The sequence below is a fragment of the Lichenostomus cassidix genome, chromosome Z (assembly GCF_008360975.1).
Source record: "Lichenostomus cassidix isolate B80296 chromosome Z, HeHo_3.0, whole genome shotgun sequence".
NCBI classification, from domain to species: domain Eukaryota; kingdom Metazoa; phylum Chordata; class Aves; order Passeriformes; family Meliphagidae; genus Lichenostomus; species Lichenostomus cassidix.
In genome coordinates this window covers 4314522-4330142 of record NC_139511.1, presented here as the reverse complement: position 1 = coordinate 4330142, position 15621 = coordinate 4314522, and the positions used below count along the sequence as shown (strand labels likewise).

At 43.0% G+C, this 15621-nt stretch overlaps 1 protein-coding gene across 6 annotated transcripts in view; it reads left to right on the top strand.

Annotated features, from left to right (window-relative positions):
* The first annotated feature begins 453 nt into the window (after positions 1–453).
* Positions 454–15621, top strand: part of ZNF462 (zinc finger protein 462) — an 88723-nt gene continuing 73555 nt past the window's right edge. For 2 of the 6 annotated variants that reach the window (XM_085042552.1, XM_085042548.1), the window contains exon 1: positions 454–825. The gene's annotated coding sequence lies outside the window, so the exon portion shown is untranslated. Of the gene's footprint in view, positions 826–874; positions 1130–1265; positions 1395–15621 lie in introns of those variants that run through there. The other 4 variants (XM_085042551.1, XM_085042553.1, XM_085042550.1 and 1 more) reach the window with 4 other exon arrangements.

Genomic DNA, 15621 nt, shown 5'->3' with positions numbered 1-15621 from the left:
TGCAGAAACCGGTTTTTGTCATGGCTGGAAGAGAGCTATGACCCAGCAGAGCGCTCCATCCGAGCGGCTCCCCCAGCATCGCAGGAGCTGCTGAGCGCTCCTGCACAGCAAGCTTTGTGAAGGCAACAGCTTGGAAGGGGAAGATCTTCAGATCTTTCCCCCTTCTTCTCCTCCTCCCTGGCCTGTGAGTGATTCAGTGTCCCAAACCTTAACTTTTTGTTACCACCTTCCTCCTCTTAATCTCCTTCATCTTCAACACCTCCTCCTCTATCACTACCATCTTCTCCTCCATCTGTCTGCCTGCTGGATCTCCCTCTCGCTTGCTTGCTTTCCCCCCTCCTCTTCCACCTCCCTCCTCTTTCTTCTTGCCTTTTCCTCCTCTCTTTTCTTCTCTTTTCTTTCTCTTTTTCCTCCTCTTCCCCTACACGTTGTTGTTGTTGTTAGAAAGGATTCTTGCACCCCCTGGTGCTCTTGCGTTTTGTGTGGTAGGAGAGGAGATTGTCTTCTTTCTCTCTCTCCCTCTGGTTGCTCATTATTCAGAGAGAGACACAGAGGGTGAGAGAGAGAGAGAGAGAGAGAGAGACGGATATCTCAGGTCATCTGCAGCTGCAGCAAACCAGTGAAGGAGAGAGAGAGAGAGGGAGAGGGAGAGAGAGAGAGGGGGGGAAAAGCAGGGAAAGATGGCGATCCTCCATTGCTGAGACCTGGCAAGGAGCACATGAGACTCACAAAACAACTTCCACAACAATAACAAGAAGAGCTAGGCAGAGAGGAAGAGGAGAGGAGAGGAGGCAGCAGCAAGAGCAGCAGTGCCGGGACGCTCCTGTAAGTTCTCGAAATTAAAACCCATCTCTGGTTTGGCATTGGAAGGGATCATCTCTCGTTTGTGTGTGTCTCTGTGTGTGTGTGTGCGTGTGTCCGTGCGTGTGTTATTTTGTTTGGTCTTTTATGTCCCTCTTTCTTTCCACCACCTTCCTCTGAAAATCCATTCATTCGGTCAACGGAGGAAGGAGGAAGAAAGAAAGGAAGGGGAAAAAAAAAAAAGAGAGAGAGAGAAGAGAGGGGAGCGAGAGCGGGGTGTTTTGTTTGAGAGAGAAGTCTCTTGCATGGAGGAGGAGAAGAGGAGGAGGTGCTGGTGGTGGTGGTGGTGGTGGTGGGAGGAGGAGGAAGGCGGTTAATTAATTTTTTGTTGTTGCATTACCGGGGGGGGAGGTGGGGGGGGAAATATGGGGAGATAAGTGAGATACCAGCCGAGCTTTCGGGGTGGGGGGTGCCTGAGAGGATATGTGTGTGTGTGCGAGGTCTGGATGGTGCTGTGCGTGTGGACTTGGATCAGAGACGGGAGACACACGGAGGAGAGAAAAGCTCCGTGCTGGCACGACCCAGGCAATCGGGTGACCTCTTTCTTCCTTCCTTCCTTTCTTCCTCGCTCTCTTTCTTTCTCTCCTTCTCGCTTTCTTTCTCTCCCTCTCCCAGTGGCTCTCCCCCTCCTCCTCTTTCTCCTCGACCCCTCTCGCTGCTCTCCTCGCCGCTGGCGAGCGAGGCTGGTCCCTCAGCCCGGCTGGTTGCCCCCACCGCGGCTCTGCTGGAGTTGGGATGCGGGGGTCCCCGCCGCCGTCGGGGCTGGGGGGCTGGTGGTGCCCGCAGGAGGTGGCTTGGAGGAGGACAGCGTTCAGCTGGAGAGCAGGAGCCATTACACACGCTTGTGCTCTCCTTTGAGAGAAAGGAGAGCGAGAAGGGAAGAAAGGAAGGGGAAGGAGCCCACTTCTACTTGCTCAGTTCCCCGATGTCCCTACCTTTAAACCAGGCGAGGGAGAAGGCGCTTTCTCCCCTGCCCCTTTCTCAACCCACCCGGAGCAGGTTTCTCCCTATCTCTCCCCCTCTTTCCCTTTCTTTATCTCCCTGTCCTCCATTTGCAAGCTGTCTGCTTTGGTTCCAGTCCAGGCTCCACAACACAAAGCTTCTCCTCGCTCTCACACACATGCACACACACAGTCCACAGGCTCTTTATGTCTTCTGGAGTAACCTTCTCTTTCCCCCCCCGTCCCCCCCGGCTCCTCTCAGCACTGTGGTTTCTATTCTCCACACCGAGAGATCCTCCTGGAGCTTCATGTAGTTGTGATCTGATAGGATTTCTAACCCCCTCCCTTCCACCTCCCTCTTTTGGGGGAGAAAAGGGAAAAGTTTCATTTGTTTTTCTGGTGTTTGGAAGGGGAGAGACCTCCAAGTTTTGAGTGCTTTCTGCCACTGCTTTTGTGTGTGCGTCTGTGGGGGTCTGTTTGTCTCATGAAGCTGCTTGCATGTCTAAGAGGAAGTGACTAGTTTGGCAGAGAGCTGTGATCTGAGTCAGGTAAGCCATGTCATGTTCTCTAGCTCCACCAGAAAATGGAGGAGAGAGAGAGTAGACAAAGCTGAGATGGGAAGTGCTCCTAACATTGTGGATGTCTCTCCATGTTTTGAGGCTTTGCTGGGCAGGAGCTGGCTTAATCATGATTTTTTCCCCCTAAGGTTTTCCTTCAGATTTTTTCAATGCACAACATTGTGATGGGTCTTCTCTCGCTGTCTTCATGCTATCAGGAAATGAGGATTGGAGGAAATTGCTCAGATTCTCCTTCACACAGAGAAACACATCCTCAGGCTTTTTTTTCTCTGATGCTTTCATGCGGAGGTCACCCTTCTAGATATTTTTCTTTGGTTAAAGACCACAGAATTTAGGAGGTTGATCAGTTGGCCAAGTAAATAGTGTATATAAGCATATATTTGTAGATTTCTGAAAGCATTTTGGAGGTAAGTGCATGCAGCTTGAGGCTGCTCAGGTTCTTCCAGAGGGTATCATGAAATGTCTCTTTTTTTCCTAGGTGATGATGCCTAATTTTTGGGATTTTTAACATCTCATTTTCAAGAGCATTCCTTCTTTTGGATGTGTTTTAAATTAAGATGGAATATTTCTCCCCGCTCACTGGGTTGCATTAAAAGTGATACTGGCAAGCTTTTAGTAGGTTCCTCAGAGCATCATAACGTACATAATTTCTCTTGGAAAAAGCAAAACAGTTTTCACAGCTGTCTTTTTGGTGTCATAAAATACTTTTTTTCCCCGAAAACTTACAGCAGCGTTCTTATTGTGATTTTAATGTCATTATGGAAACCTGAGATGTTTAAAGAGAGATAGCAGTGGAGCAGGAATCCGTGTCCTTTGTTTTTAACCCACCTTCTAATTGGAAACAATTTTGAGGAGACCCAAAGCAGGCCTCGGGTCTTTTCTCACCCTCTAGAATTTGCACATCAGCTGCACAGTAGATGCAGTTCCTCAAAAAGTTCAAAACACATCCCAAAATTCACGAGGGGGATGCCAGGGCGCAGTGCTGCTGAGCTTGAAGGCACAGCTCCATGGAAAGGTGTGAATAACGTCCATTCCTTGGTTTCTCTGAGGTTTTTTAGGACAAATGTGGAAAGATGTTAGTGGCAGGGTGGGGGAGCAGTGAATCTGACTCAGAACACGCTCCCAGATGTGCAGAAAACCAGAAAGATTTGAGGATTGCAATGAACGGGTGATGAACTTGAGATCCGGCTTAAAGGTTAAAATCAATGCCCTTGTTTTATTTTTGCTGTGGGAGAAATGTTTTAATGTGTAATCTAATATACCTTGGAAGGATGTTGCTTTATCAACTGTGCATTTCTTAAGTTCTGTTTTCTGATGCGTCACCCAAATTACTGAGATACTCTGGTTGTCTCCCATCTTTCAGAAGAGAGCCATGGAACATACCATTTCAGGTATGTTTAATCTTATATTTTGACCAAAAGATAGGTTAACTGGTTTTGGTTTGGGGCTTTTGTTTGTTTGCTTGGTTGGTTTTGCTGTTGTTGTGGTGTTTTGGGTTTTTTTTTCCTCCCCCCCTGAGGTGATAGTCTTTGATGCATTTTTCAGGTCTAAATCAGCCATTGAAGAAAAATTGAAAAATTGCCCACTGACCTTTGCTTATTTGGGTCAGATCCCAAATATCCACCCCCTGTATGGACTGTATGCAGAGTCCTTGTGGTTCAGAGCTGTGAATCTCCTCTTACTTGTGGGGAGGTCAGCCCAGTGCTGGCACTACAGGGTGCCCTGCAGACACACTGCCCTTGAACGTGTGCAGTCCAAGAACAGCTCTGAGATTTAGGATCAGGATCTTTATGGGAGGGCCTCTTACGCCCTAGAGAACCAAACAGCATTGCAATAGTTTGAGCTGGAGTGAGAATGCTGGTGTTTTAATGGGTTTTTTTGTGTTTTGGTGGGTTTTTTGGGTCCTTTTTTTTTGTTTCTGTTTTTTCCCTGGGTCTCCTTGCTGTGAGACTGAAACCTCTTCAGAGAATTGTATTCTTGTCAATGGTGTTTCTTGCTCTAGTTCTGCCCAGACAGACCAAAGTCCACCTTATTCTTTCAAATACTAGCTAAAGAACTTCTATTTTCAAAAAAAAAAAAAATCCCCAAAAGGACACAAAACAAATATAAATCCCCCCTCCAAGAAATCACAAACAAACAAACAAAAAAGCCAAATCCATTGGTTTTTTAAAGAAGCTCCAGAAAGATGATCTTAATTCATGCCATGGTGGTGACATGAATGTTTCTTCTAATCAGGCATAAATTTCTTCATTCAGACAATGGTTTTCAATTGCTTTTGGTTTGGGGCACTCATAACCTTTTCTTGGTGCAAGCTCTAACAGAAAGAATAAGCATTCCTAGCTTATTCTCCAGTATTTAAATATGCTTTTCTTAATGGCTTTCCTCATACCTATTAGACATAGCCTATGAACCACTGCTTTAAAAATACTTAAACAATTATTTGATTTCCTTTTACATTTTCATTAGCTTCATACTGGGTTACGCTGATGAGAAACTTAAGATGTCATGTTTACAATTTCCTTCCATAATTAGAAATATTACTTTGTTGCAAGAGGAAAACTAAAAATACAATAATGTGTATGCCTAGACTGTGAAGAATATGAATACATAATGGGGTGCTGGAAAGGGAAAGCAGGACAACTGCAAGTGGAAATGGAAAAAAATATGATAATTCCAATCCAGTAACCTTTATAACAAATTCGTTAGTGTCGTGAACTTTGACTTAGAAGAGGACTGACTTTTATGAAGACTGATAAAAGCATGATTAGAAAGAAAGTTGACAAGTAGATGACTATTGTTCAACATAGATGTCTGGACATCTGGCAGATGTTCCTCTGGGCCCCAAGGAATGGACAAATTTAATTTTAGCCTTAAAAAGGAAATGGGAAGAACTTAAGTCTTATAATAGTATGACTTTTACAGTTAGAGGAAGGTTACTTCAGAAAAGCTCAGAAGATGTCTCTTGAAATCTGGAGCTCCCATAAACCCATTGTAAATTAGCTTTTCCTATTGAGTTTTCCTATTATTCCAAACAACGTGCGTGGAGTTAAAATATAAATTGAGATAACCTCAGTTTACTGTAACACTTTCTCTGTGTGGTGTTGTGGATAAGTTCCTTAATTGTGCAGGACAACATTGCTTTGAAGTAAGAAACTACATAAAAAGGACTTAAAAGTGGGAAACTGGTGAATAGCTGTGTAGTATTCATTAACTAATATTGTCCCATGATGAAGATTCACCAGGCAAACTTAGAGACAAATGCAAAAGTCTCAGTGGAATAGAGATTTAAAGAAGCTGCTATAGAGCAAGGAGGTTCTGTTATCACAGCAAAGGTCTACAAAGGCCATGATGTCTGTGCCATCTCATGTATTTCATTCCCTTATGTTTTGTTAAACTTCCAGTCCATTGTAGGAGAAAATTAATGGAAAATATCTCCTAACATCATGTATTTCTCTGTTTTGATAATATCTGGATTATAACAGATATTTCTCTACTTTGAAGTAAAAGATTATGCACTTTGAGAACTTGTTCTGGATGAATATGGTCTGCTACCAGTGCCAGAACTGTATGATTTGCTTGACTGGCACACTTTATGTTCCATGGTGTCTTCAAATATGAAGTTCTAATAGTTGGTTTCAGCAGAGGTGTTGAACTTCATCAGTCCAAATGCTTGCTTGCTTGCTTTTCAAAGAGTTGCTTCACTCTAGAGTACTAAATAATCAAGAAATCTATGGGTCCATAGGAGGTGGGCAGGAGGTCTACTTAGTGTTAATTGAGTAGAGATTGAGAAATGCCATCTTACTCTTCAGAGAGTGAGAATAATTTCTGAGAGGAAAAAAAGAATATGGAGTGTGATGAGAATGAAGGTTGCTTAAACATCTGCTGACTTCTCAGAGAGAGGAACTCAAATTGTTTAATCAAGAGGTGCTGGAGAAGGTGGTGTGATGCAAGTCCTCAGCTGCTGGCAGAGACACAGTTAACATTGTAAACGGTTGAACTTCAGCATGGCACTTCTCCAAATGAGTTGACTGTTGAAAATAAAATGTTCCAGAAGAACTGGGAGAACAGGAAAGAAGTTAAAATAGCATGGTTTGTATGCCAGTGCTGAAAGAAGAAAAAGGGGGAGGAAGGGAGATAGATCAACTTATGATAATTATCTTGTTGGTTGTGGCAAAATAAAAAAGGGCTTTAGTAGAAGTTTCCAAACTTGGGGGACCAGGTTTAATAGAATGTGGTCTTCACTTGTGTCATGAGTTTTGGAAGTATTCTTCTGCTTTCAGCTTGTGCTTGGGAAGTTCGACACAAAGGTAAATACAAAGTCACATGAGACTTGTTTTTGGGTTCTGTTCCATTTTGTTCTTTTAACTTTAAAAACAGTACCAAAGATATAAAAATTCTGCACCTCATCTCTCCAGCTTTATTAAGCTGTGCCAGAAGTTGCAGCACAAACACATCTCTGAAGGGATTTGAAGGAGAGGAGGAGTTTGAGATGAGGAAAGGGGAATCTTTGTGTCTGGTGTCTTGTAGTTAAAAGCAATCTTAAGTACAATGTAATTTTTTTCTTTTTTTCTTTTTTTTGTGCTCTTTTCAGCTTTGTGGGAGTTGAAGATCTTGCTACAGTTGCTTTGGTCAGCTTGAGGTCATATGTTACTGCAGTAACTCAAAATATCTTGGCCTAATCACTACTTCAAGGAACTTTTCCTTTAAGCAGTGTTTGGGAAAGAGCTTTCCCTCATCATTGGTTTTGACTGCTTTGCAGTAATTTTGGAGATACATAAGTTTTCAGAACATCAGTTCCAGACGTAGCAGCAGTGCTGCACATTGTATTTCACCTTGATCAAAAGTCTCATAATTTTTGAGACTAATTTTTGGCTAGTTTTTGTGGCACAGTTATGGACCTCTACAGCTGCTGTCTCAGGGGAAATACAGTGGGCTAAAAGCAGCTTCTTGGGTAGAAGATGCTAAGATCCATCAAGAGAAGCAATTATTTGTAGTTTAGTTTAGCTAGTAATTGAAGGAAGATGGAAATTGGGACATCTCAGGATGTTCAGGAATTGTTCTTGAGTGGAGTCAAACGCAGTCTCTTTAAGCATACTTGTTTAATAATGTCAGCATAAAGAGCTGTAGGCACAGCATCAATGTCATGAGTGATTAGGAAGGACTTATTTAGAGCTTATTAGGGTAGCAATCATTGCAAGGCCAGTGTGTGTTGAGGACGAATAATTCTGAGAAAGCACTTGATTCTCTGGGCTACTTCTATTAGTTTTGAACTAGTTAAATTAGGAATTCGGTTCTTGAAGTGTGTCACTTGTTACTTCCTATGGAAAATAAGACCTTCTAATTGGGATTATGTGAGAAGAAGCTAAGTGCCTGCATTATGGGACTGTGTTTTTCCTTCTCCTTCCAGTTCCAGGAATATGCAATTAATAACTTGATAGTCATTTAGATAATGGGTGCTCAGCAGCCCTGGATGGTGTGTTTGCAGCACTTGTTACAGATGCAGAGGCTCTGTGCTGACCTGAAGATTAGGAAGTGGGATGTTCATCAGTGGCATTACTGTTGCTATTAAAAAGGTCTGGAAAGGGGCTTGAGAACCCCAGCTGCTGTCATGGTGTGGAGGAAGTCAGGCCTTCAAAGGATGCAAGGATTAGAGCGTCAGGAAAAGTAAATGGTAGCATCAGCACAAGTAGAAAATAGGCAGAGCTATTCAGGAAAAAAGTAGGCTAAGGCATGCCATAATTATGTGCAGTGGAAACTTGCTGCTAATAGAGCAGTGGCATGGGGTAGAGAGGCAGGAGAAGGATTTTTTCGAGACAAAACAAAGCAGACATTGCAGAGAATGATATCTGAAGACTGAGGATTCAGTGTGCTCGTGATAATGTGAAAGAGAAGACTTTGTTTTGAAAGATGCTAAAAATGGAATCTTCTGATGCACATGTGGTCACTGTTTCCGTGGCCTGGCAGGACAATGGGGGCTTCTTTGCATTTGCTGGGATGAGCAAACTCTTCCTTTCCGCCTGCAGCTCTTAGGTTCAAGCAGTGGCTCTGGGTGGTGGAAAGAAGGCATCACAGGATGTTCCTTTTGGGAAGAAGATGGGTCATCCTGGGTTGGACTGTTGTCATGCAAATGGTTCCAAACACAATGGGCACTTATCTCAGGAGCCAGGCAAACACATTCCTCCCACACCTCTCACTGCTGGCAAAGAAAAGAGCAGGATGGGGGAATGTGACACTTGGAACCTCCAGCTAGCACAGGTTTTTGAATTTTCTCCCTGTTTGTCAAATAAAGAGCAAAGCTAAGATGAGACTCCATGTGCTGGAAGATTCTGGTGTCCAGCGTGATGGTGACGTGGAGGGTGGTTCATTTACCTTCTAATGACTGACTTGCTGGAGAATTTAATTGAGTGTGCAGCTGGGAAAGGGATCATTAATAAAGGCCTTGCTGTGGTCCAAAAGCCAGAATTCAGCTGGCTGATGATGCTGAAAAGGTTTTTTTTTTTTCCTTTCTGCTTCCCTCTTGTTGATATTAAATGGACAGCTGAAATAGATCTCAGGTCAGAAATTCTAGAGGGATTGGTGAAGGTGTGTCAGTGGTGACTGTTTATCAACTTTTTTATAATTTCCTTTTTTTTGTTGTTTTAATTTTTAATGTTCATGTTTTTATTAAAGTGATAACTGAAGTCTGGGCTAAACTTGGAATAGCTTGAGGAGTGCTGGTCTTAAAAGGGATGCAGTGAGTCAACGATGATGCTCATCTTTGGATGATGCTCATCTCTAGCTGAGCAAACTGCTTCTGGAGAGAATTTAAGAGGCCCACGAATATTTATTTATTTTAACTCAGACTTCGATTCTTCAGTTCCAGTCAGACTCTGCTAGATTTGTGGGCATGTGGCTCTTTGTGAGGGGATTTGGGACTCTGGCCAAAAACAAAGGAGACCAAAGAATTGCTGTCCAGCCCTTGAAATCTTGCTTTTTTTTTTTTTTTTTTTTTTTAATTCCTTCAACCATCTATCCCTCTACCCAGTAAAATAGAGGCATAATTAAGGATTTAACAGGGACATTGAAAATTAGGATCTTGGTGCTGGATTCTGCTGTTGTGTGTGTTAAGACAAACCAAGATATGAATAGTATCCTTTTGTGAGTGGTTCTGGTGTGTGAGACTGGAGCAGAGCTGCTCTACTCTTGGCAAGCACTTGGGAGGTGGGAACTAGTCACCTGCCACATTATTTGTGTGTCACTGCTGTAATTCTCAGTGATCCTGTCGCTTGTGGTGAGTATGGACAAATATATATATATATACAGTATTTACTTAGTTGGTGATGTATCAAAGTTTGGAAGGCAATGGCCAACAGAGTCATTTTGTTTTCTTCTGTGTTGTGAGACAAGTGGCACCATAAAAGCAAACAAATAAATAAATAAAATGTCAATGTGAGCAAATTTGGAATTATTTCTCTCCGTATTTGATTGGAAGCTCAGATTTTGCATTTCAGTTTTCCCCTCCCTTTTGTCCACAGCTGGGTGGCTCTGGCTGCAGGATGTGGGACCTCCAGCACTGGTGGGCTATGAAACCTTTCTTCTGTCATGCTCAGCTTCTAAATAGCTTGACAAGTGCAGAAAAAATGTAACAAATGGCTGATGGAAAATTGAGAGCAGCCAGACAGCTCTCAGCCTGGTTAATTAGCTCCTTGACTGCTGAATTGTTCCTGCCCCGTCATATGGCTGTGGCTTGCAGCCCTGTGAGAAAGGTTTTGGGTTCCTGGCCAGGAGTGCATCCCAAAAGTTGAATTAATGTAACGTGAAGTCAGTGTGGACAGGTTCCTTTTGGTCTAAATGACCTTTTATCTTTGCTGGGGGAGGGCAGTGGGGAGAAAGCATATCAGCTTTCAGCTATGCCAGGTCATGCAGAGGCCAAGTTCTCTTGTCTGTGATCAGGCATATGGTGTAAAACAGCCCAGCATAGGTGGTATGGACAGAGGAGCACCCCAGCAGCCCTTCCATGGGTAAATATGACCCAAGGCCATGTTCTGCATCAGCATGGGTGGTGAATGTCACCTCGGGGCTCGCAGGATGGGTGTGTTTAACCCTTCAGAAGTGCTGGCTCCTGGTGTGTTCCATCCTGGTGGGTTGGGGAGAAGCTGCTGTAGCTGTGTGGGTTTCTCCTGCCAGAACACCCTGAGCATGTGTGAGACCTGAAATCTCTGCCTCCAAGGACATGACTGCATTACTCACTGGGGCTGCTGAGAGAGTGAGTCAGTGTGTTTGGGTCTTTGCATGAATAAATGAGTAAACCTGAATTATTTTAAAATGATCAGATTGCAGAGGTGATAAAATACTACAAGGAGCTTTCCATTCCGCGCCCTCTGCAGATGTGCTGCTCTCCTTCCACCGTGGGGCAGGGAAGACAAGGTTTTCAGTGTGTTCTTCTCCCAAGGAACCACATAAAAAAAAACAACCTGCCGAGGCTGTACTCAGAAAATGTCTTTCAGGCAGTCAGAAGTTGCTTGGCAAGAAGTCAGGCAGGTTGACCAAAGGTTGCAGGAGTTGTGCTCCTGCAAAGCGAGCATGAAATGGTTGTTGCCCTCCATGGTTCTCCAGTGCTTCCACAGGTCCACCAGTGGTGTGCAGGAATACAGTCTGCTTGCTGGTATTCTGGTCTTATCTCTGAAGATATTTATTTTAGGAATTCATGTCTACATAGGTTTGTTAATACTGTACTGTAATATCAGATGGGCTGCTGAGACCTCAAGGGGGTGAGGAATCTATTTTTAGTGTGTTTGAAGGGTAGATGATGTTTCAGGTTGTGGAATGACTTTCTAGGGGGCCTGTCACCATATACTGAAGTTTTGTATGTCATGGCAGTGGAGGCCAGTCATATGATGATGAGTTAGTAACTTAAATGGGACATAAAAAAAAAAATCCTGCTCTTTGGGGAAATTTTAAAGATAGATGGAGCTAAAATGTCACACAGCCTGTTCTCATGCTTGTTTCCTTGATGTGCTGAAGACATCTAATCCTCTTTACAGGTGAATTAAGCAGTCTGCTTATGAGCTGAAGGCAATACCTGCTGATCTGTTGACATCCAGATTGGAGGGTTATTCATGTCTCAGTAAGACTTTTAGTAATGGATGACCACAAGAACATTTTAGCTGCCCAGGTGGTGTGAAGAAGGTGATTTGTGATCTCCTTCCACTTCAGAAGTTAGTCACATGTAAGAGGTTGGACAGTAGCAGTGTTGTCCTCTCTGAATGTGTTTGACACCCCAGCCTGCAGAGGTTTGGAGCTTTGGGTTGAAAAGGTCCAGTCTCAGGCCAATGCATGTGTGCAGCAACCTGAGCAGTCAGTCCACTTGTCCTTTCAAAGCACTGTGGTGGCAGCCACAAAGAATAGATTTTAATCATTTATTGTAGTTAGATTTTATGTGGATTCGCTTCCTATTTTCTTTGGAAGACAGGCAAACTGCAGCTTTTACAGGATTGTTCTTACATTCCTGGGATTTTGTTTGGTGTGCAGGCATGTACGCTTTATTTATTTATTTTATAACTGCTCACAGCCACTGTTAGGAATGTTAACAAAGGCTTTTTAATAGGTCAGACCTCACCACTGTTGCGTTTTCTTGTTACCGTAGTGCATTTGGTAGATAATAGATGATGGGAACTAAAGCCCTTATGCTCTGAGAGCTCATTCATGTGAATAGTCGCTGTGCTCTGATTCTGAATTTTCAGTGCAGCTACTTGTGTGAGTAAACATTTGAAGATCAGATCCTTAGCTGCATGGAGTAATTCTTGTGGAGCTTTCAGGGAGGCGTTTGAAAATTACATCTTGAATTGAGGATGCCCTTAACTTTCAACAGCTTCCACCTACATACATGAGATGCTCATTTGTGGTTGCATGTGAGGGCATGGCTGTAGCAGATTTGCAAGATTCAGCGGAAGCATATGCATAAGATAATTCTTTCACTTTCATTCATGTGCTCCTTCTTTCGTTCTCACTCTTTGTATTTTGACAGCAGGAGCCATGTATGTTATAAATACTCAACTTTGACTTCAATTAGTGCTGGCATGTCCCTGAAGTGCGGTTTCATGTGACTTTGCAGATGTTCTAGTGACAGCATTCCTGTTGCTGTGTTGCCTGTGGATGATGTTTGTGCATTCTGGAGCCCCATCACTGACTGTGGTGGTTTTGGAAGCCTTTTTTCCTCCTCATTTTTTTACTTTTTAATTAAGGGATTGGCTTGAATAATCCAATGTGGTAAATGTCTGTTGAAGACAAAGTGTTTTGGATCAGGGAAAATGCAACCTAGGTCCTTCTAAAATGACAGGAGTGTGTAACATTGCATGTGTGTACATAATACAAGTTCCTATCCATGTGGCTCATGCTGCTGTGGCAGTTCATCTGGCAGATCATTTAAATATTTACTCCAAAAGATCTTGTTCTCTGTTGGTGTGAAGCAGCGTTTCCAGTTATTTTTAGGTCATTTTCATCTTAGCAACCCTGTTGGAGGCAAACCAGATGCAAGTGCTCCAAACCGTCCCTGCACTTTGGTAGAAATTAATGAAATAAAGTTTAATGGTTTGGTCCCAAGGGGAGGACAGACCATCTGGTTAACAGAAGGTTAGGCAAAGCTGAGAGTGCCATAAACCAACCCAGAATACCTGGTAGTGTGTCCAGTTGCTGCATGTATTAAGCGTTGAAATGGTGCTCTGAGATCTGCAGAGCCAGCAGTTCTGTTACCACTGCTGTGACGCAGGAGATAATTCTGTTGGGCAAGCATCAGCATGGGGGTGGATCTACAGCACAGGATGTGTAATGTCAACATGAAGCATGGGAGCTGGCAGTGAGAAGGAAAGCAGCCATTTCATGCCAGTGCAGGAAGCCCAAATAGATTTTTTCCCCCTCTGCATCTTGTCCTTTTATGCTGGCTTTCGTTCTTGGTATTAAATGATTACCTTCTGCTTTGTCATCTGAAAACTTCAATCCAGCAGGGTTTCATTTCTTCCTCTCTTTCTCTTTCTAAACCTGTGGGGGTTTTTTCTTCGTTTTGTTTTGTTTTGGTGGGTTTTTTTTTTTTTTTTTTGGTGTGTATATTTTTTTAAAACCAAACAAAGCAATGAACTGCACTCCAAAAACTTGTCCAGATGGATTAATTAAGGGGCTGGGGGGAGGCTGAAGGGCTAAGCAGATCTGGAGAAAGAGAAGAGTCCAGTCATGTGCAAGTCCTGAGCTTCAGATGGAGCTCCATTGTAGATCTTTCTGGCTTTGGTGCAGACAGGGTTCGTTCAAAAGCTGTAACCATTTGAGAACATTGAACTGCAGCTTCGAAATGCAGAAGGTATGAAATGCTGGGTTACTGTGTAGACCTTGAAACGGTGTAATTACTAAGAAATGGTAGAAAGCTAATGTAACTGTTCCTGCTTGCTTTTTAGCAGAAATGCACTTTTAGAATCCCTTTGTCCTATTTAGCTAAAGCCATGATGCCGTTGTTTTTTTTTTCAAAGAGCCAAATATTGTTACATGTCCATCTAAATCCACAGAAAAGAGATGTCTAAATAACCTTGCTAAGCGTTCAATGGAGTTAAAAAATCTGCTGATATGTCTTCTGTCAGCTCTGCCACACACTAGTCAACTGGTTTGGAGATACCTTCCTGTATCTGCATCCTGGAAAACTCCAGAACACCAGAGCTTGCTTCTTCATGGGCACAGCAGAGCTGAACCTCATAATCAGAGCTCTCATGGTTTCCATTGCCTGTTGAGCAGGATCTTCAGAGAATATATTACAGATCCCCTTGAATGAATCCTTGTCTTAGATGCTGTTCTGTGGCAGACCTGCGAAAGTATGACTTTCTTCATGCGTTCCTAAGAACTGGAGTGGGAGTGTGGGAGTAGTCAGCCCACAGGTATGTTTTCCCAGTTGCAATTTGGTGATGGGAGGAGGGGATGCATATAAAACATGGCTTGTGTGTGAAGACTGTTTGCTCTGTTCTGCAGTAACTCCATCCTCTGCACAGTCCTCCCTGCTCCACTGGCCCCAGTCAGGTTTTTTGGTTGGAGCTGTGGGGGTCTGGCACTTCTGCATAGGGCACTTGCAAAGAAAGGGCACTGAGGGATTATATGAGGCTTGAACACCATCTCTCAGGGCAGAACTCTTTCTTGGTTCCATAGATATGCCATGGTGTGGTGGCTGTTCCAGCATCAGAAGTATTAAGGATGCAGGCAAATGAAAAGATTTTTTTTTTTAAATAAAGTGTGACCACTCTGTTCTGTCTATCCACGTAATTTCCATTGCAGGCTGTGTTTTGTAGTGGCTGGTAATTCTGTGCTTTTTCTGGTGGTGTTGGAACGGTTTTCAGAACATGCTGGAGGAATTTTCATCAGAAGTGCTTCTTCATATGCAAATGAACAATGCCACCAGATATTGTCTGCACGTTTTCTCATAGACCATTTCTGTACTGCAAAGAAAATGCATTGTCCTTGACTTTTTCCTACTGAAAAAGGTGCTACTTGCTGAAGATAGTTTATTATAAATAACTACTAAGATGATAATCTCACCACAGCATGCTTGGCAGTCTTCCACTGAGTTAGCCTGTTTCAGCAAGGAGCTGTCGCTTAAGATACAAAGCAATCTGCAGGGACATATGATCACACACACTGACTGTTTTCTCAGTCATCATGGATGCCTTATCATTTCCTGTGTCTGTAATTAGGAACTGGAATTACTATCTGGTAAACCAGCAGGATCCACCACCAGAAAGATGGACCTGAGTTCCCACCTCACAAACATTTGTAGAGAAGTTCTGAGTTATGGAGCCTCTGGTAGAAGAATATCTGTTAGACATGGGCTTTTTGCCTTTCATTTTTGTCACAAGGATAGATGTGAACTGCTGGGGAAACTCTTTGAACATGTTATTATATATATGTATCTTTATGCTTACAGCACTCATTCCTATTAGAAATTATGGAGAAATACAAGCATACCCCTGGCAATGGTGTAGAGAGGATTTTTTTCTATTGTTAGCTTTGTTTAGGTAAATAATGACCTCAGGATCTCTGAGTGTTTTGTTTCCTAGAGGTACTGTCCAAAAGAAGGACTAAGATAAAGAAATAAGAGGCTCTATCCATTTTTTGTAAGAGTGTCAGAAAACTAATATTAGTATCCATACATGCTTAGTGTCAAGATTTGGCTGTAGTCACATAGCCTGATGGTGACTTTTTTTGAAATGGAAAAGTTTATACTGCCTTGTGGT